At 34.4% G+C, this 21,705-nt stretch overlaps 1 protein-coding gene across 4 annotated transcripts in view; it reads left to right on the top strand.

Annotated features, from left to right (window-relative positions):
• The first annotated feature begins 2,313 nt into the window (after nt 1–2,313).
• Nucleotides 2,314–21,705, top strand: part of LOC106663311 (protein grainyhead) — an 86,315-nt gene continuing 66,923 nt past the window's right edge. For 2 of the 4 annotated variants that reach the window (XM_014388049.2, XM_024229542.1), the window contains exon 1: nt 2,318–2,731. The gene's annotated coding sequence lies outside the window, so the exon portion shown is untranslated. Of the gene's footprint in view, nt 2,732–21,705 lie in introns of all 4 variants that reach the window. The other 2 variants (XM_024229541.1, XM_024229543.1) reach the window with 2 other exon arrangements.

A 21,705-nucleotide genomic window follows, 5' to 3' on the forward strand; every position in this document is an offset into this window, starting at 1 on the left:
GTGATCTCGAGTTTTCAAAAGCCGGGATTGAAAATTAGTTCTTAATTGCTTGTTTCTTAGCTCAACTGACGTATTTCCGAGTCGAAAATGTAATGAGCGGCAATCGGCCCTGTGCACCGCGAACGTTTCGAAACGGTCGATAAAATTATCTTTAGAGCAATACGTGTTTTTTTTTAATCTAAATTTACTAACTTATAAATAATATTAACTAATTCAAATACTTTTTTAAATTCCAAAAGTGCCCCTTTCCCGGAGATTCAATTTTAAATTTAAATTGGAATACATTGCCGAGTCCAGCGACGCGAAGAATCCAACACTTTTTGTAAAGGATGGATCTTACAGGTTGCTGTTTATAATTATACGGATTTCAAGCACTGGACGCACATCATCAGGTTGAGGAAGTTACATGAATCCAACGCGACGTTCCAATGAGAAGTTGGGTTTAAAAAAAATCAATCGCTCGCAGTATAAACAGGTCGTAAGCTGAACTATGCAAAGTTTATGATATCGCCTTTCTTTGCAATTTAAGGTTCTAATATCGCGGAACACTGGCAGTGTAGTACTGGTCGCAAAGCAATCCTTGCAAAGCCAATGACAGTTTTTCTTCTTGAGTTTTAAGCTTGTACTCGCACAGGATTTCTCGGAATCGCTCGTAGTGTAAACAAGTTAATTCTCGCAAAGTCAAAACCAGCTTCGATCTTTGCGATTTAAGTGTCTACTCGGGCGAAATCACTCGCAGTGTGAACAGATCGCACACAAAGCCTAAGATATCGCCTTTCTTTACAGTTTAAGCTTCCACACTCACGGAATCGCTGGCAGAGTCTACTAGTCGCAAGTTAATTCTTGCAAAGTCGATGACAGCTTTTCTTCTTGAGATTTAAGTTTTTACTCGAACAGAATTTCTCGCAATCGCTCGCAAGTAAATCTTCGCAAAGTCAAAACCAGCTTCTTTCTTTACAATTTCAGTTTTTACTCTCACAGGATCACTCGCAGAATAAACAGGCCGCAAGCTGATTCATGTAAAGTTACTGACAGCTTCTTTCTTTGAGATTTCAGTTTTTACTCTCACAGGATCACTCGCAGAATAAACAGGCCGCAAGCTGATTCATGTAAAGTTACTGACAGCTTCTTTCTTTGAGATTTCAGCTTTTACTCTCACCTCATGTAAAGTTACTGACAGCTTCTTTCTTTGCGATTTCAGTTTTTACTCTCACAGGATCACTCGCAGAATAAACAGGCCGCAAGCTGATTCATGTAAAGTTACTGACAACTTCTTTCTTTGCGATTTTAACTTCGTCCCACAGGAAATCGCGGACAGTGTAAACAGGTCGCAAGTTGATCCATGCAAAATCAAAAACAGCTTTTATTCTGCAGTTTTAGCTTCTACTCTCGCGGATTGTCACAGTGTAACCAGGCTGCATTCTGGTTCATCCATATTCAATGACAGTAACTTTCTTAGCGATTTAAGAATCTACACTCGATATGAGTTAATAGGTCGCATGCTGGTCTACGCAAAGTCAATCACAGCTAATTTCTATCTTACGTCCTATGCAGAGTTAATGACAACTTCTTTCTTTGAGACTGAAGCTTCTACTAGCTCGGAATCGCACGAAAACGCCCCCAAGGAAAAGTAGCATGTAAGCAAATCCATGCAAAGTAAATGCCAGCTCTTTCCTTGTTGATTTAAGCTTCTTCTCTCGCACGGAATCCTTGCTGCATAAACAGATCGCACACTGGTCTATGCAAACTCAAAAACAGCTTCTGGCTTTGCGATTTCTGCTTCTACAATCAATGAATCACACGAAGTAGTATCTGCAAGCATTTAGTCGATAGGTGGACGATTTTGCACTAAACACACATTCACGCTTATAAATACATTCTCACGTAACTGTTCTAATATACACATTAATATAATTAACTACAATTAACAAATCTATAAACCGTGTTTATTACGAAAAATCGGACCTGGACACAAAGCTGCTGTAAGTACTCGAGTACAGTCATATCGTTTATTTAAAACTAATTTTCATGCAACTTTCTTACGTTCTTTTTAATTCAGAGCTTTTTATTATGACCAGCTTTTCATGGATCATAAGAACTGATATTAATTGAAAAACGTCGGAAAACAGGGCGAAACGAAGAGACTTTAATAGGGGTAAGTAATAGAAGATGCATCGATGTTAAAATTAAAGTCATATCGCAGAATTTATTAAGAAATGCGTGAACATTATTGATAAGGTTTATGTCTGTTTATTTAATTTTGTAACGAACTTTTTACATTGTCGTCGGAAGAATTGGATTTCTGTCGATCTGATAGGCGATCCGATGTAGATTTTCATTTAAAATTCAGATCGCCGTCAGAGATGAAAGGGTTGAAAAGTAGTGGTGCTTCTGCCGTTTGGTGGGGATGATTTTATACCAAGGTGGGGATTGAAGGTGGGGAGTTTTTACTCACCTGGTCCAGTACCAGATAGATAGGGCACCTTACTACCTCAAGTTAGCAGGTGGCTCGTCGTTAACAGTGCCAAGGTGTGATCAAGTGCCACGTTTGTGACCCGTGGACCCCGTCGGCCGTACTTTACATGACTACATGATTTTTTTGACACCTGCATTTCTCGACTCACTCTCCTGATGTGTATGTGCAAGTGTTGTGAAAATACTCAGTGACGACGAAAACGAAATTTTGGCTAAGGAAGGACCTTCCCGTCCAGTCCTGTTACAATCGAACAAGGTAAATTGTACAATATGCGGAAAATTTGCCGGCTTTTTAAGCCGGCGGTCGCAGTCCTGAGAGGCAATCTTGGAACACTCCCCGTCTCTACCGACGTTCAAATCACCTTATCAGAAATCTCCGCGTCTTTGGCGTAGGACTGTGATAAATCAAGTCTGAGGCACATCCTTCTCACCGGCTTTTTCACATTATCATGGAACTGTGATAACAATTTACTTTTAGACACGTTCCAAAAAAAGCCCACCCCTACGCGAAACTCACGCCCAACTGATCAAACAAACCCAGAACTGTTGAGAACCTCAACGGAAATCCTTTGCGTGTCTTGTCCGGAGTGGAAGAAAGGCCGCCGACAGTAGCTGCTAAGTAGCCGCCTTCAGCGCGTGCCGTGAAAAAATTAACATTTATGAATTGTAAATAATTCAAGAGATTCGAGGAGCTCGAGTCGGCCTCTTAAAAAAAACGAAGTCTGTTAACTCGGATTAACCGAATTCTAAATTAACACGCGTCTCGTTCGGCAAATGATGACTTTTTGATTTATTTTACCTCACCCGGTTAAAAGGAAGAAAATCAACCCTTCTCCCAACATTGACAAAACGGCCAAATAAATTCGTCACACGTGGGAGAAATTCGGAAAAAATATTTTCCCAAATAGGCAAACCTAAACCGATTCAAAACAGTCAATTTTACATAAAAACATGTTTAGCACGCTGAAATCGTTATCAGTTCATACATAGTTGATATACATTTTCCCATTTTTTCACAGGCTGTTTCTTTTTCCAAAACAAATTATTACAGAAAAAAAAACCTATTTAAGTTATTTACCGGTCGATAAATATTAATTAATTTAATTCTGCATAAATTTAAATTTTTCGCAATATGGTTTTCCCTCCTAAATAATTTATTTTCTTTGCATAGCAAGCGTTCAATTCTTTTTCGATTAGAAGGGTATAAATTTTAACAATATTTTTTACCATCGATCTGGCAAAATATTATTAATCATTTAATATATTAACCAACATATTTATATTTATAGTTATTTTTATTGTATGCCATAAATAAATGGGTTCAAAAGGTAAATTGTAAATTCAAATGGACTATCGTAATAAATAATTCCTTCGTTATTGAACATAACTAGAGGATTTTTTAATCGAAAATCGGTTTTTAAAGTTAAAATAAAAATATAAATAAATTAAACCTAACCGTAATAAATTAGTTATTTGCTGATTTATGTAACACTAACCCACTGTACAATTTCTGATATTAAAAAAAAATCGTTTGCCCATTAAAACGATTCTTCCGGCCTGAGACCGTCGTTTAATTTAAGTTTTACACCAATGTTTTCATTATTTGGAGTTTTTTCATCTAATTATTTAATACATTAACTAACTAACATATTTATATTATATATAGTAATGTTATTGTATACAATAACTCAGTAAATGGTAAATTCGAGTGGACGATCGTAATAAAATATTCCTTTATTATGGAATATAAATAGGACGGGATTTTTAATCGACAATTGGTTTTTAAAGTTAAAAGAAAAATACAAATAATAATAATAAATTAAGTGAAGTGGTTATGTGCTGATTTATGTAACATTTGCAACTAACCCCATGTTCGAATTTCTGATATTTTTAATCTTTCGCCCTTACAACCTTTTTTCCTGTGTTTATAAGTAGTTTTACAGAACAGTTTTTATTATTTATAGTTTTTTTAATTAAGTATGTAATACAATTTCCCAGCTATAATGTGGTCGAACATGGAATACTGAAACAAGTGCAAACCTTGTTAGAATGAATTTTTCCTTAGGGTTTTTTTTTTATACAATTTAGAATTTGAATGTATCCGTGTAATATTACAGAAAAAAGCAGTCTTTTTTGAGAAAGAAAACAGGAAAAGTCAATAAATCAAACTTGAATATAAACTTTTGAAAAACCTCTTTAAAAAAATTAAAAAAATCGAAACCAAACTTTACTGTAAACCTTTTGAAAAACAAACTTAAAAAAACTATAAATCAAACTGTATTATACACTTTTTGAAAAAACCAGACTTTTTTATGGAAGAAAAAAATAAAAAGTCTAAATCAAATTTTATTATAAATCTTCCTGGTTTTTTTGTCGGGATCATCCTTGTTGTAGAATATCCTTGTGATACTCTTTAGTATAATATTATTTTTGGAAATAAAATGCAATGTTTATTAAGAAAAAATATTGTTTTATATTCGGGTGGGGGGGGGTGAGTTCTGATTTAGAGAATTGCTTTCAGACACAGGAGACGCAAGACGGCCGTTATTTTTGGCGATAAGTCGCACGATTTGTTCATCTCTCAATCCTCAAATAACCGATAGAAATAATGAGATAATCTTATCAAAGAAAACGTTCGGTGGAAAATTCGTGCGGTTGTTTTGCGCGTTATTCCATCTGATCTATTTCTCGAATAAGCTTCGAGATTTCGATTAGACGAGAAAGGAATTCGAAGAGGCTTGTTTGCCAGAAGTCTGATTTCTTACTTTTATTTTTAAGGCCCAGAAGCCACTCCCTCAAATTGATCGGACCTTTGGCTCGACGGCTCCTTTTCATAATGGATTCGAGCCGGGGGAAAAATATCAAAGAAGGTCGCCGTTTCTATCTTATTTATTATACTTGGCCGTGTTTGTTTTGTTTTTGTTTTTAATTAATATTCCACGTTGTTGATCCAAATTATGCTAAACGCTCCGAAATCTCAGGAAAGTTTTCAACGGCGGAATTCTTGTGCGAGATTTGAACCAAAACGGCACTCCTGGCGTTTTAATTATTTCAATATATAAAATCTCACGTATTTTTTTATGTAATGTAAATACATGCTATTTTGGAGGAAAACGTTCGTCCAATTCTTCGCCATTTCGTCTAATCTGTTGAAATACATGGCCAACGGTTTTTTATAGGAGAATCTTTGTCCATTTTCAAACTTGAAAAGACAGGCAGTAAGCACTAGATTTATATTTTAATTATACTTTTTATAAATAAAGTCCCTGCATTTTCAGAAAAACACATGCCTGACAATCCGGATTCATCTTTTTTCAGAAAAATTATCCGTCTTGGGCCAGGGTTAAATCGGTAGCCCTGGTTTGAATGAACCTCGTATATCCTTAAGATTCACGGTTATATTGAAAAAAAAAATTTTTTAATTTGATTTAAACACATGCTCATGTGTAGGTAAAAATATCGCCAAATCCTTCAAGTTTTGTCCAGACGGTTGAAATACATGGCCTGGTATTTTTATAGGAGAATCTTTGTCCATTTTTCAAATTAAAAAGACAGAAGTATTAACTAATAAATTTATATTATAATTCTACTCTTCATAAATAAAGTCCGTGCATTTTCAGAAAAACACACGCCTGACAATCCGGATTCATCTTTTTTCAGAAAAATTATCCGTCTTGGGCCAGGGCTAAATCGGTAGCCCTGGTTTGAATTTCCCTCGTATATCCTTGAGATTCACGGTTATAAGAAAAATATATTTATTTATTTTTTATTTTATTTAAATACATATTCATGTGGGGGTAAATATTTCGCGGAGTCCTTCGAGTTTTGCCCAATCGGTTGAAACACATGGCCAACGGTTTTTATGATTTGCCTTCGTCCATTGTCCAACACAAACACACAACGCGGTTTTTATAATAGTATCTTCGTTAATTTTCCAACATAAAAATGCACAAACATTAACTAACATTTATACTCTATGTTTTGATAAACCAAAATCGCGCAATTTTCAAAAAAATCTCATGACTGACAATACAGATTCTTCTTTTTTCAGAAAAATCATCCGTCTTGTGCCAGGGTTAAATTAGTATATCTAGTTTCAATTTCCCTTGTATATTCTTCAGATTCACGGTTATATAGAAAATATATTTATTTATTTTTTATTTGATTTAAATACATGCTCATTTGGGGGTAAATATTTTGCCAAATCCTTCGAGTTTGGTCCTATCGTTTGAAACACCATGGCCAACGGTTTTTATAATAGTATAATAGTTCATTTTCCAACATAAAAATACAGAAACATTAACTAACATTTATACTATATATTGCATTACACTTTTCATAAATAAAATTCGTGCATTTGTTGAAAAAGCATGCCTGACAATAATGACTATTTTTTTTTCTTCAGAAAAATCGTTTGTCTTGTGCCAGGGTTAAACCCGAAGGCTCGGTTTGAATTTCACTCGGATATTGTTGAGAATCACTGTTATATTGAAAATGTATTGTGTATTTTTTATTTAATTTAAAAATACGTGACGTTGTTGTGGAAAAATTTCGTCCATCCTTTAAGTTTTGTCCAATCGGTTGAAACACTTCGTCAACGGTAATTGTCTAAAAATCTGTCTCTATTTTCCAACTTAAAAGAGCAGAAACATTAATTACAAAATTTATACTAAAATATTATTTTTCGTAAATAAAATCGGTGTATTTACCCAAAAAATGTCAAACTTAACAGATCCGTCTTCTACCGAAAAATTTTTCTTGTCTTGAGCCAGGGTTAAACCTGTAGTTCTGGTCTGAATTTCTCTCGTACATATTTGATTATCGTTGTTATTTGATGTACTGCTTCATTAATACTTTTAACGCTGACAGATATTTTTTTCTCATTTTAATTTATAAAAATGCCAGTACATTCCGTGGCGCGGTTCACTAATCTCTTTGTTTTTATTATTTTTCGACGAATTAACATTGATTTTTATAATAAATACATTTTTTGGAACAATAACGCGACGTTTCCTTATTATTTCTATTTCTGTTGAATTTCTATTTTCGGCGACACTCCCCTGCCTCGCACTATTCAGCTTTCCTGTTTTTATAATTATTGCACACTGAAGCCGAAGTGTTTTACATTAATGACATAATAATAATGAAAACATTGAGACCGAAGAGTCCCTCAAAAATTGATTACCTACTGAAATAAAAAGACAACGAAACTATTCTGCCTAAAAATAGCGTTAAAAAATTTATTATTTTTTTGTGTATTAAAATGAGTTTTGGAAACGAGGAATTTTAACGAAGTATAATTTTTCGCCTTATTTGGAAACGCTGCTGAGTAAAAGATCAATGTTATCTTCCAAACTGGCAATTTCAAAATTAATTAACCCTAAGTCCACATTCTTCCCGGGTGATTTTTCAATTGACTCGGACCGATAACCCTGAACGGCGGGTAATAAAATACATTGGAAATCAGAATTGCTTTATATATAAATAGAAGCTCCTTATAGTCGATAGAAATAAAGGGAAAAAATATAAAAGACCCTACTTCTCCTTGGAAGTCAAAATGTGGTTCTAGGCCCTCGTAACTCGCTCCCTTTTATCGCCCAAGGCGATCGTTGCGAGTCGGAACCTCGCACATTTATATCAAATTACTCCCGGCGAGGTTCTAAACCTGACCGACCATCCTTAGTAAATTGTTTCGTTATAACTTTCTGCAATTACTCGAATCGGGTGTTGTAGTTACGAAGGGTTCTCTTTTAAAGTAAAATCGGAAGCGTGAAATACCCCTGGAATTTGTTCCATTACGATCGTTGTCTGTCGACATCCGGTTCAAGAGTAATCGAGTTTCGATTTGTCCGCCCGTTTTTGCTATTCGAAATAATCGAAAAACTGTTTTTAAAAAAATAAATAAAGAGGGCAATCCGAGGTGGAAAGCTAAGTCCGGACACGCCCTTCCATGTAACAAGTGAATTAAGTATATGCGATTAATTGAAATTGGGACAGTTGGTAGAGTCACGTTTACAAATTTATTGTTGTTGAATTGCCGTCCGTTTGAACCGTTCCCCCTGCCTACATCGGCCCGAGATTAGTCGGCACGATTACGTCCGTGTAATTTTTAATCTTCAAAACATGATACTGTGGGCTATTTGTACGCCGTCCATTGTCCCTGGACCGGGATCGATTCACCCTTGGCAATTATACCTGGTAGATTTGCCGAGATGGCGCGATCGGTTTTGGGTATTTTAAACGAGAAGACGAGGGCCGTAGTCTTTTCCAACACGCGTACACACGATATCGAACAAACAAATCTCGACTTTCGATCAGACTAGAGAAACCTTTACGAGCAATGTCGAGTTTTAACTTGATGGGAATATATTCGGATTCGTCGGAAAGATGGAGAAGCGGCTTGGTCCGCCATCTGGAGAGGGACGTCGACAGTACAGCGAAGTCCTCCGTCGTCCCGGTGCACACTGCGGTTTTTTGCCGTCCGAAGTACAAAGCACAAGTACCTGCGGTGCAGCACTGTCCGGCCGTCTTGCGGGAACTTTTTCCCTTGCCGCCCCATAACAAAGTGGTTCATAGGCGGGAAAAACCTCTTGTTTATGCTCAATTAATATTACCCGACCCCATGATGTCGATGGATAAAATTTCACACAGTTTGTAATACATTATATTTCGTGATCCGATTGTCCAAATAACTTCTTTCAGTTAATTAATATTTATGTAAGGTGTTGGTTGAAATGAAAAAGTTAGTGTCACGAACAGGATTCGAACCCAAGACCTTCGGCTAAATACGCCGCTGCTCTACCACTTGAGCTATCGCGACTTCGATCCACTCGAACACCAACTCCCCATCACAACCTACCTTTCCAATTTTCTCCTTTTTGCCTTTTTTTCTCGTTAACATTGGCAATATTATAAACAATAAAATGAATATAAAGCAGTAAGGGGTTTTTTTTTGTTGCGCGCGCGCATTTAGACCATTGTGCGCCGAACAAACTTGTCTTACAGTACATTGGTTTGTACGTCTTCGAACGTCTTCATCTTTGCCAAATTTGAATTTGAATTTTGGGAAATTCTAGTAGATCTAATTCTAGTATAGCTCTCTTCAATTGCCAAGAAAATGATCGAATATCGGGAAGATGTTGCTGAATCTTGAAAATCCCATTGAAATCCCAAGAGATCACGTTTAAAAAAAAATCTAGTTACGGAAAAATTAAAACAATGCGATAGAAAAATTTACATCTGTTTCCTTTTTATACGCAATTAATAAAAAACCCACCTACACCGCAATAAATATGCGAAAGAATTAATGGATTTATTATTCAGCCTTACTACAATTTCACTCGTTTCAAAAACCATTTTTTTCTATCTTAATATATAATTCTTCTAGTGGATTGGCACTAAATATTAAAGTCCTACTTTCGTTTTATCCTGTTCTCTTCTCATATCACTGCCAACCTTTTTTCTATTTTCAAAAAATGTTAAAATTTAAACTTTTACTATAACAATTAATTAAGGTTTTTAGTTGAGATAAAAAAGTCAATGGCACGAGCGGGATTCGAACCCACGATCTTCGGCTTGATACGCCCAAGATAAGTTCCCATCTCAACCGCACCTTTTGAATTTTCCCTCCTTTTTGCCATTTTTCAAATGTCGTGTAATCGGATTGGATTGGACAAATGAAATGGCCATATTTCTTTACATAAAACCTGAATTTTTTCCATTAACGTAACTTTTCCCAACTTTGGACCCAATTTTTAAATTTACACCGAGTTTCCATTTATATTTGTGAACTTCTGTTCTAAAAATGGCCCGTCTACTTACAAAACAACTGCACAAAAGCATGAAATTAGCAGTATGAGTGAGAAGCGGTGATGCTTTTTAGCATTTAACCTCTGGGACTCCTGTGCTCTCTACCAACTTAGCTTGCATTGACTTGATTATATATCTTACCTGTTCAAATCACCTCAAGGTTGGGAAACGGAACGTTCAATTGAAATTTCCCTTCAAATAATCAAAATAATCGAGGTTTCGTACAGACCGTCGGAAGGCACATAAAATGGTGATGTTTTCAGCATGTTGGACATTTTGAAAAATGTAACGTAACGGTTTATAGAAGTTGATCCAAACTTACCATTTCGCAAATTTCATGATGTTTGTGCAGTTATTTTGTAAGTAGACTGGCAATTTTAGAACAAAAAAGGACTCATCCAAAAGAGATAAAACCATGAGGTTTATGGCATTCTATTCCTCTTTAGATGTACTGTCACCGATTTTTTTTTTAACACGACGGCTGACCACCCTGTACAGACTTCACGAAGTCCTGAAAAACGAAGGGTTTTGACTATTATATATTTATGTCAAATGTGTAAAAGTATGCCATTTTGTAAATGTTTGAAAGTATCAAGGCTCAATTAATTTTAACACCTGGTTATAAGTTCCTTGATTAAAGTATTTAGGCAATACCATCAATTATATATCTCTAAAGTCCAAATAAATGCTTAAAAACTTGAGTACTTAAAGCAAAAGATATTAAAAATATACTGGCTAACCTAGCACAGTTGACTCGTTTATCCAATATTTCCAAAATGATATTTTGATCAAAAGACTTATCAAATCCCAGTCATACGAATAAAATTTTTTAATCGAATATATTCTTATCGAAGTTTACTTATATGAGTAAGTATTTTTATTAAAAAATCGTGAAAATCTTTTATCGAAGAGGCAGCAGCGTTCCACATATCGAACAAACATCTAATCTAGTAACAATAGCCATTTATTTATTTTCGATTTCCCAATTACAAATGTGTGCAATAAAAATGTTAAGGTTATAACTATACTTAAATTTAGAAATATTTATAATAATAATAATAAAAAAAACAATAAAACAAATAAACAAACAATTTGGAATGAATAGAAACAATTTGAAATATGTATTAACAGTATATCAAGATCAATTATTAATTATATTGCATTTTATTAGGTTTCGTGGTCCGCTTGACCAAATAAATTCTTTTCAATTAATTAAGGTTTTGGTTGAGATAAAAAAAACCCACGTGGATTCGAACCCACGACCTTCGGCTAAATACGCCGTTACTCTACCACTTGAGCTATCGTGACTTCACTAAGTAATTAGTAATGAAATATGCTTAAACTGACATTATATATATGTATATTTTCGAACGAGTGTATCAAATTTGTTGTTCTTTCTATAAAACTGAATTTGGCATAATTAGTTCTGTGGCAATCATGGAGAACGTTATTTGACGTCTGGAACGATAAGATGGAACATGGAAGTTAATTCGTTTAAGCAGTAATGGGCAATCAATTAAGGAATGTAATAATTTATGCAATAATATACAACCAAAGAAATTCCTTCTGTACAGAACAGTCGTCAATTTCAGATCCGACAATAACGATGAGTATGGTGTATCTTTGTATTCTCCATGTTTCTGTAATGTATAAGTAGTAAAAATCTTTTTTGAATCGCTTCGATAGCCCAAAGGGTGAATAAGAATCTAATATTGGTCTTACAGTGGAGGTGTATAAAATTTTAAGTGCATCTGGATCATGGAAATGTTTAGTATGGCGTGTAATAATTTCTAAAGTTTTATTTGCTAGAGCAACAGTTTTATTAATTCAATTAATTTTCGTGGTCCGATTGACCAAATAACTTCTTTCAATTAATTAATGTTTATGTAAGGTATTGGTTGAAATGAAAAAGTTAGTGTCATTAGCGGGATTCGAACCCACGATCTTCTGCTCAATAGAAGTCACGTAGCTCAAGTGGTAGAGCAGCGGCTTATTTAGCCGAAGGTCGTGGGTTCGAATCCCGCTCGTGACACTGACATTTTCATTTCAACCAATGACTTACATAAAGATTAATTAATTGAAAGAAGTTTTATTAATGTGTGTGAAAATTTATCTGACGGTCAATAATTATTTTTAACAATTTCACGTGGAATTAGACGTCTAATTGGGCATCACTCAGGTTTGCCACTATTCTTTGATCTGTTTATAAGTACTTTAACTACTTGCAGTTAAAGCAGAAGTAATGGACAATTTACAACACCATTAAATAATTTTAATACTGTTTTAGTTGATCTTTTATGATATTTAACTATAAATAAAACTACCACTTAATCTCATATCTTGACCAATGATGAGTATAGGGACGATAGTCATGGCAAGGGGCAGACTTTGGCCGAAAGACTTTGAAATTAAATTCAGCTTTCCTTCTAATTTCTTAGCCGATCGGGCCGTTTCTGTTTGCACGGAATCGAAGTTAATTGTGGGTTCATTTGGGCAGAGTTGGGAGAACGGTTAGAAACCTGCATTCCGAAATGATTCTAATTACGGAATAATAATTATATTCACGGGTAGGAACAAAAATAAAAGAAGAAGAAGAAGAAAAAGAAAGAAGGAACTATCTTTCGATATCGGAGAGGGAGGGATTCGACTATGGCCGGGAATTAAAATTAAAAAAGGCCTAAATGGATTCCGTTTAATCATCCGTTTTTATCTTGATGTTCGGCCAGTCTGACGGCGTTCAACGTTTGGAGAAACTAATTCTCAATTCTGTCGAAACGACGAGGAGCAATTAGAGAAGAGAGAGATAGAGAGATAAAGAGAGAGAGAGATGTCAGAGACTGCTCCCTTTCTGAACAAATCAAGGTTTGAGGTTTGACCGATCATGACTAAAACGCAAAATGGAAACAATGTAAGTACGATTATTCAGTACTTGATCACCCGATGCGGTACTAAATATTTCATCAAATATTATATTTATTTGAGAAATATGGGACCTAGAAACTTGATACTGTGTCAAACTTTGGCGCCCAAATGTAACCGCGTGTCAACAAAGTGTGGCCTATGGCCGGGTGAGAATGATATTTTTCATATGACCTATTTCATGTCAGATTTATAATGAAGGAAATTATTACGTTAATAAGAAGAATTGTGTAGCTCCTAAGGCCAAATCGTCCGGTTTCCTTCCGATTAGATTCCTTCGTCAGTGTGCTAAAGGACTTTTTAATGGCTGAGATCATTCTCGCTCTCACAGGTCCAATGTCCATTAATCTCTTTAAAACAACTACAGTCAAGTCGTTAGTTACAATATCATCATTATTTTTTAACCGCTTATTTTTTTAATTACACTTATTATTTCATGAAAAATTTGACCATCTTTCTATTCCTTAATACAACTTCCACTAATAAAAAAGTGAAATAAAAATTAATTTCTTGGAGGGTTCTTCATCATGATTAACAAGACTTTGTGTTGATGGTTCTAAAATTCGTATAATTACACGGTCTGACGATGTCTAGCAGAATCTGACAATATGTTTACTTTAATCGTTGGATATGAATTTTTATTTTCTTGTGATTTTTTAATAGTACAACGAAAATTTCAACTTTTACTATAAATAAAAAAATTAAACACAAATTTGTAACCTAATCCTAACCTTAGGCTAACCTTCCTAAACCTAAGAATTCGTACCTTACCTAACCTCAACCTTGCAAACTCCCAACAATATATATATTTAAAAAATAATCTATTTTAAATATAAGTATAAAATTATAGACCGAAAGAAAAAACAATTAAATTGATAACTTTAAAACAATTTGGGGGACCGCGGTAGTCGAGTGGTTAGCATGAGAGACTCTCACGCCGCGGTCGTGGGTTCGATTCCCACCGTCGCCTCTGGCTAACCCCCCCAAATTTGAACACACTATAAGAATTGTCACATGGCTAATATGCATAGTTCATAACGCCAAAAAAAAAAAAAAAACTTTAAAACAAAATATTTCTCTTAACACAATATTAAAGTATGCATATATTTGTCTTCATTTTCGTCATTTTTTAAATTTGTTTATAGTACAGAAGGAAAATTTTAACTTTCGAGAGTAACAGAGCACAGGAGAATTTTATGTTAACACAAATGAAAAAATTGAATTATGTATATATAACATAACTTTCCTCTAACCCTAACCCTACGTAACCTAATCATTCATAACCTAACCTAACCTAACCCATGCGCACTCCCCAAAAATTTATATACAATATTTTATTTTATATATCTTACTAGAGTATCATCAAGTACGGAAAAAAATATCAACTATGCAAAGTTTAAAACAAACTATTTCTTTTAATAAAATAATAAAGTATGCGTATATTTTTCATATAATCGTTCTTCATTTCTGGGATTTTTTAAATAATTTTTGATAGCGCAAAAGGAAATGTTTACTTTTCGAATGTCACAAAGCACCAAATATTTTATGTTACCACAAATGAACTTTTTATTAGACCTTAATCTGAAAAAATGAAGCATGGATGTAACCTAACTTTACTCCTAACCCTAACCCTACGTAACCTAATCATTCATAACCTAACCTAATCTAACCCATGCGTACTCCCCAAAACTTTATATACAATATTTTATTTTATATATTTTACACGAGTATCATCAAGTACGGGAAAAAATATTCACTAAGTTAAAAAGTTTAAAACAAAATATTTCTTTTAATAAAATAATGAAGTATGCGTATTTTTATTTACATTTTATTTAAATTCCCTCGAAGTACTAAAATTTAATGGACACTTACCTGTTATTAAAGTAGCATCGTAATTAACAAACAATATTTATTACTTTAATTTACCGGTTGGAAATTACACGGGGAGGTTTCATCATAAAAAAATCATTTTAATAAAGTTATTAACCCAATAATATTCTCGTGTGAAAATAACTTTATAATCACTATTCCGAACACGTTCAACGGAAAAAAAGCATCTTCAAAATGACCGTACGAACCGGTCCTTTATTTAACAAGAAAGTTTTCCTATGACATTATTTTAAACTGATTAAATATTTGATAATTAATGAGCATATTTTGAACATTATAAGGGAAGAATGAAGGCTTATAGAAAGAAAGAAAAAAATCCCTTTTGTGTTTGTCTCTTTGAGAAATGCCTTTGTAACCGGTGTCTTACGGTCGGCCGGTTCACAAAATAAAAAAAGGTCTTAATCCGCTGATAGATATTGAGGTAAATGAGTTAGAAAAATATCGATCAATCTATCAAAGCCGGCCCTCATTGTCTAAACAATAGAATTTGTCTGCCCCTTCCGTGTCACCCTTTACCCCCGGGTGACTTCTCTCTCCGTCTTCCCGGTCTTCACGGAGGGTAATGAAAAGTAAACATTGATTAATGATTTCCCATTCATGAGATACGAGATCTAATTTTAAAATAAGACATTAACCGAACCCCTTCCCTTTTGACTGACAGGCGATAATCAATTCATCTTCCCTTCTTCTTTTTGCAAACACAGCTGTTACCGATTCCATGATAAATAAAATTTACATAAAGGTTTTATTTAATAATTTGAATAGATTTTTTATCTGCCTTTAAAAAAATAACTTGTGAAGGATTGTGAAGTTCTTTAGCTGCACTGATCACAAAAGAACTGAAATACACATCTTCTTTAGATCCATTATATTTAGTGGTCTGTTGACCAAATTACTTCTTTCAAGTTATTAATCTTTTTATGTAAGATTAATGAAAAAGTTAGCGCCACGAGCGAGATTCGAACCCACGATCTTCGGCTCAATACGCAGCTGCTCTAACCACTTGAGCTATCGTGACTTCGATCCTCTCGGACACCAACTCCCCATCTCAGCCTACAACCGTTCGAATTTTCCCTCTTTTTGCCTTTTTAAGGTTGAGATGGGGACTTAGTGTCTGAGTGGATCGAAGTCGCGATAGATTAAGTGGTAGAGCAGCGGCGTATTTAGCCGAAGGTCGTGGGTTCGAATCCCGCTCGTGACACTGACTTTTTTATCTCAACCAATACCTTACATAAAGATTAATTAATTGAAAGATATTATTTGGTCAATCGGACCACGAAATCTAATGAATTTAATTTTTTGAATTTTCCCTCCTTTTTGCCATTTTTCAAATGTCGTGTATACTTCATTTTAAATCATTAAATTCACTAATTTCGTGGCCCACTTGACCAATTAATATATTACAATTAATTAAGGTTTTTTATCTCAACTAAAAACCTTAATTAATTGTAATATATTAATTGGTCAAGTGGACCACGAAATTAGTGAATTCACTAAAGCTCTCCGTGTCCATTTCATTCGACGCCGAGAATCGAATTGATTACACGACATTTGAAAAATGGCAAAAAGAGGGAAAATTCGAATGGTTGTAGGTTGAGATGGGGGTCGGTGTCCTAGTGGATCGAAGTCACGGTAGCTCAAGTGGCCAGAGCAGGGGCGTATTTAGCCGTCGTGGGTTCGAATCCCGCTCGTGACGCTAACTTTTTCATTTCAACCAAAACCATACATAAAAAGATTAAGTATCTTGTTTAGGTTCAGACACTTTATTAACAACTAAATAACCAATTCCGCCCAAATTAATAAAAACAATAATAACTTTAGTGAATAATTTAAGCCACTTGATAAGTTTTCCACTTGCATAACACATCACATCATTTTTTTTTTTTTTTTAATTCGAATTGAACATAGTTTATCATGCATCTAATCCTTTATTTTCTGTAAAATCATTCAGGAATTCGTACTGAGAACGATTTTTGCTCAAAGTGTAATTAAAAAAAAAAAAAAGAAAAGAAACGCGTTGTAACGAACTCTCGGGAGGGAAATCGTCTTAACGGCTAGACATGCGCAGCCCTGCATACTAATTCAAAAGTTATTAGTTGCCCTACCGCACCCTGAACATACAACACATATAACTTACGACTCTAGGCAGCATCATATTATTTGAGACAACGTTTTCCGAGTGAGACGAGCGGTAAATTATTAAGCAATAACAGGCCATCGTTGAATCGTTTAGAGAGAGAGAGAGAGAGAGAAAAAAAACCACGATTCTCATCACAACTACAAGATTCTTCTTATTTTCCCTTTTTCTCTCATATGCAATTACTGTTGTGATCGAAGTAATTGTAAATCGTTATCGCGTCTTGTAAAATTGGCGACTCTTAATTGGAATCTTCCCTTGTTATTCAAATATTTCAAATTAATAAGTTCCATTGTTCAAAGTAGGTGTGTATGAGGTGAATAAAGATTTAAAGTGTGTCCATTGAAATAGGACCTGGTTAACCTCAGCCTTGATAGTGGCGTGTAAGTTTATTCTAGTTTTCAACGAGGTCTTTTGCCTGCTTTGTACCAGACTCACAAGTTGTTTTCTTTAATGCTATACTATGCCTGGTATTACATCTTTTCTGAAGCTCCTCTCTTTATTGTTTGGTATCATGTGGGTAGCCTTTTTGGTTATTCATAAATGGCCAAAGTCGATTTAGAAATTCTTAGTCTTCAAATATTATTTGGCTGTTTTAATTTTTGTGATGTTCTTATATTTTAGTTGCTACTGATTCGATTAGGGACTTTCTACAAGTTCTGTGTGTCTGTTTTAGCACGCCTCGAGATTATTCGATATCAAAAGATGGCTGTGGAGACCAGTAGACAAGAACAAAGATCAAGAATTTTTTTTCTGCGGATTGGTTTTTTAAAGTTTATAAAGATATATATTTTGACCGTCAAGTATACAAAATATCCTATTATATGTACTGAGATTTTTTCTTTCTTGCAAGGACGTAAAAATACATTTATAGTACCTATTGAATCCTGATTGTTCGGCTTTGTTGCAGAAGGTCTTTAAAAAGTTTAGACGAGTTCTCAACGAATTGCTTGAACTGGGATGATGTTCCATCGAGTTTTTCACATGATCGGTTCGTAATTTTACAGAAGGGTTTTTGTCCTATTGATACCGCTGATGACCTTTTATTCTTCAGTCTACTATCTCATGCGACTTGGAACAAAAGGCATTTTGTCTTCTCCTAGGGCGCTAACGCAGTCCTATACTTCACGTTTTGTCCCTAACTATCAGACAGCCATTCCCAGCCTTTGTACCAGAATCAGAAGACGTGATGCTTTCATACTTTTTTTTTATATTTTATTTGGTACTTATTTGCAATGCTACAGCATGCTCGGTATTACACTTTTGTGAAGCTCCTCTCTTAATTATTAGACGTCACTGAGTTGTCTTTTTGGTTATTCATAAATGGCCAAAGTCGATTTAGAAATTCGTAGTCTTCAAATATTATTTGGCTGTTTTAATTTTTGTGATGTTCTTATATTTTAGTTGCTACTGATTCGATTAGGGACTTTCTACAAGTTCTGTGTGTCTGTTTTAGCACGCCTCGAGATTATTCGATATCAAAAGATGGCTGTGGAGACCAGTAGACAAGAACAAAGATCAAGAATTTTTTTTCTGCGGATTGGTTTTTTAAAGTTTATAAAGATATATATTTTGACCGTCAAGTATACAAAATATCCTATTATATGTACTGAGATTTTTTCTTTCTTGCAAGGACGTAAAAATACATTTATAGTACCTATTGAATCCTGATTGTTCGGCTTTGTTGCAGAAGGTCTTTAAAAAGTTTAGACGAGTTCTCAACGAATTGCTTGAACTGGGATGATGTTCCATCGAGTTTTTCACATGATCGGTTCGTAATTTTACAGAAGGGTTTTTGTCCTATTGATACCGCTGATGACCTTTTATTCTTCAGTCTACTATCTCATGCGACTTGGAACAAAAGGCATTTTGTCTTCTCCTAGGGCGCTAACGCAGTCCTATACTTCACGTTTTGTCCCTAACTATCAGACAGCCATTCCCAGCCTTTGTACCAGAATCAGAAGACGTGATGCTTTCATACTTTTTTTTTATATTTTATTTGGTACTTATTTGCAATGCTACAGCATGCTCGGTATTACACTTTTGTGAAGCTCCTCTCTTAATTATTAGACGTCACTGAGTTGTCTTTTTGGTTATTCATAAATGGCCATAGTCGGTTTAGAAATTCGTAGGATTGAGCAGTCTTAAAACTTTATTTGGCTGTTTTAATTTTTGTGATGTTCTTATATTTTAGTTGGAACTGGTACGACTAGGGACTTTATACAAGTTCTGTGTGTCTGTTTTAACATGCCTTGAGCTTATTTGATATCAAAATATGACCATGGAGACCAGTAGAGTCATGAACCAAGAGTCAGTCTGATATTATTGTTTTTACTAGTTTATTTTCTAATCGATTTGTTTTTATAACGTTCATAAATATATGTTAGATCTCATAGCCTTGTGTACAATTGTATCGGTATTAAAAGTAGTTTTTGAGGAGAGTAAACGTACCTGTCAATTATGTATCTGCTTAACTTAACAAACGTTATTGATTTTCAGACATTTCAGTCTTGAAATGTTTACTGCATTCATTGATTCTTTTAATTTATGGTAGGAAATGAAGGAATGTCATGGTGTGAGCAAAAAAAAATGAATACACTTGTTGCATGAAAGTACGAAGAAGGAGCGCATTGAAATAATTAGTCGTTTAATGCCATGAAAATGAAAATCTTTATCTACATTTCAATCTAATTAATGGGATAGGCAGAGTATTCGTTATTCAAAACGTTCCTCTTTCTAAGTGGGATTAACCCGTACGGTAAATCTAAACTTTTCTCACGATAATTGCCGGATAATGGGTTTTTATAGATCGGGCAGGGTTTTATCTCAGCCGGGGCGCCACTTTTTTTTAAAATTAATTTATTCTTTTTTAAATAATACAAAAAATACAACAGTAGATAAACGTCAAGGAGAGCAAATAAAATCGTTGCAGCCCCGGTTAAAATTGAAGGGTAGGTTAAAAACCTCAGGTGTCTACTAATGAGCAGCAAACAAAACCAATTCCAAAAGGAATAAATTGAAATTATTATTATTCCTCCACAGGAGTGGATAGGTAGGACGAAGCAAAACTATAATTAACCCGACGCTCCAGAACCACCCATCTCTATTTCGAAAGTCCGGCTAACAACATGTATTACGGCAACCTACTCCATATATCAATTGCACATGAAGTTCGGAGGACTGAACACACGCGCGCATACGCGTTCACACAAGCTCCGAAGGGGCTAGCGATCGACTCTGGAGTATACATAAAGATCGATGCAAATCGATGGGGTTTTTTTTTTTTTCGCCGATTGAAAATTCCGTCGGCCTTCTATACATAAATACGCTTCGGTCTCATAAATCAAACGTTTCAAAGTCGGAACTCCGTGAGCCCGAGGATAACTTGATCCCTCACTAAACACTCGTGGGGAAATCACGATTTATTACTGTTTGCCGGTGTTCGAAAAAAAGAAAAAAGAAGAAGAAAAGGAAAAGCAATAAAAACGAAAGCCGACATGATTTCGGGCCGTAAGAAAATTTAAAATATTCACACCTGTACTTTTTTTCTTTTAACGGATTAAGGAGATTCGGTCATAATCGCCGTTTTAGAATAATAAATTCCGGCCAGCCCACGGTGGCCGTTTCACTAGCCGGATCCTGTAAAGGCGAAATTTACAACATTCAAAAACGCAGATTAGGACGTTTGTCAAAAAAAAAAAAATTGAGCAGCCCGGTGATAATTTTGTACTCTCTTTTGACTAACAATAAGTTTGGCAATAATAAAAATAATAATCTATAATTTGGACGTTACCGGTCAAGGATCGTCCTCCATGTTTTTTGACCCGTCACAAAAGTTCACCCCTCGAACCACAATAAAATAATAGTACATACTTAGTTTTTATTTGTTATGCTATTTTTTTACATTTTTTCAGCTTTTTCCCGTCAAATTTACCTATTTTCCCTTAAAAAAAGCCTTTTTAATTTGAAATTAACCTTTATTATCGTCAAAATTAATGATTTTTAACTTTAAATGAACCCTTTTCATTTCAAACTAACCCTTTTAATATTAAATTATTTCTTTCTTTAAAACGTAAAAAAAGGAGATTGTATGTAATGCAAGCACGTGAATTTAAATTCCTAGTTTAGAACAAAAAAACTTAAATATAAAAAACTTGGCACACATGAAAATTAATTACAATCGAAATTAAAAATTGCATAAAATTAAAACAGTAAAAAAATAATTCTTCATTTCATTTGGGATTTTCAATTTAAAAAATTGGACTCTTAAAAACTCAAAAATAAAAAAGGCGTAGGAGTGGGTATGAAACGTAAGTACGTAAAGTTAAATTCCCGCTTTTGAACAAAAAATTAAATATAATACTTAGGCTCTTAGAAAAATCACATGAAAATTAATTACAGTTAAAATGAAAAAGTACATAAAATTAAAAGTATAACAAATAATTATTTTTCGTTTAATTTAAGATTTTTTCTAT

Source organism: Cimex lectularius, unplaced genomic scaffold (assembly GCF_000648675.2).
Source record: "Cimex lectularius strain Harlan isolate CLEC.00 unplaced genomic scaffold, Clec_2.1 scaffold411, whole genome shotgun sequence".
NCBI classification, from domain to species: Eukaryota; Metazoa; Arthropoda; class Insecta; order Hemiptera; family Cimicidae; genus Cimex; species Cimex lectularius.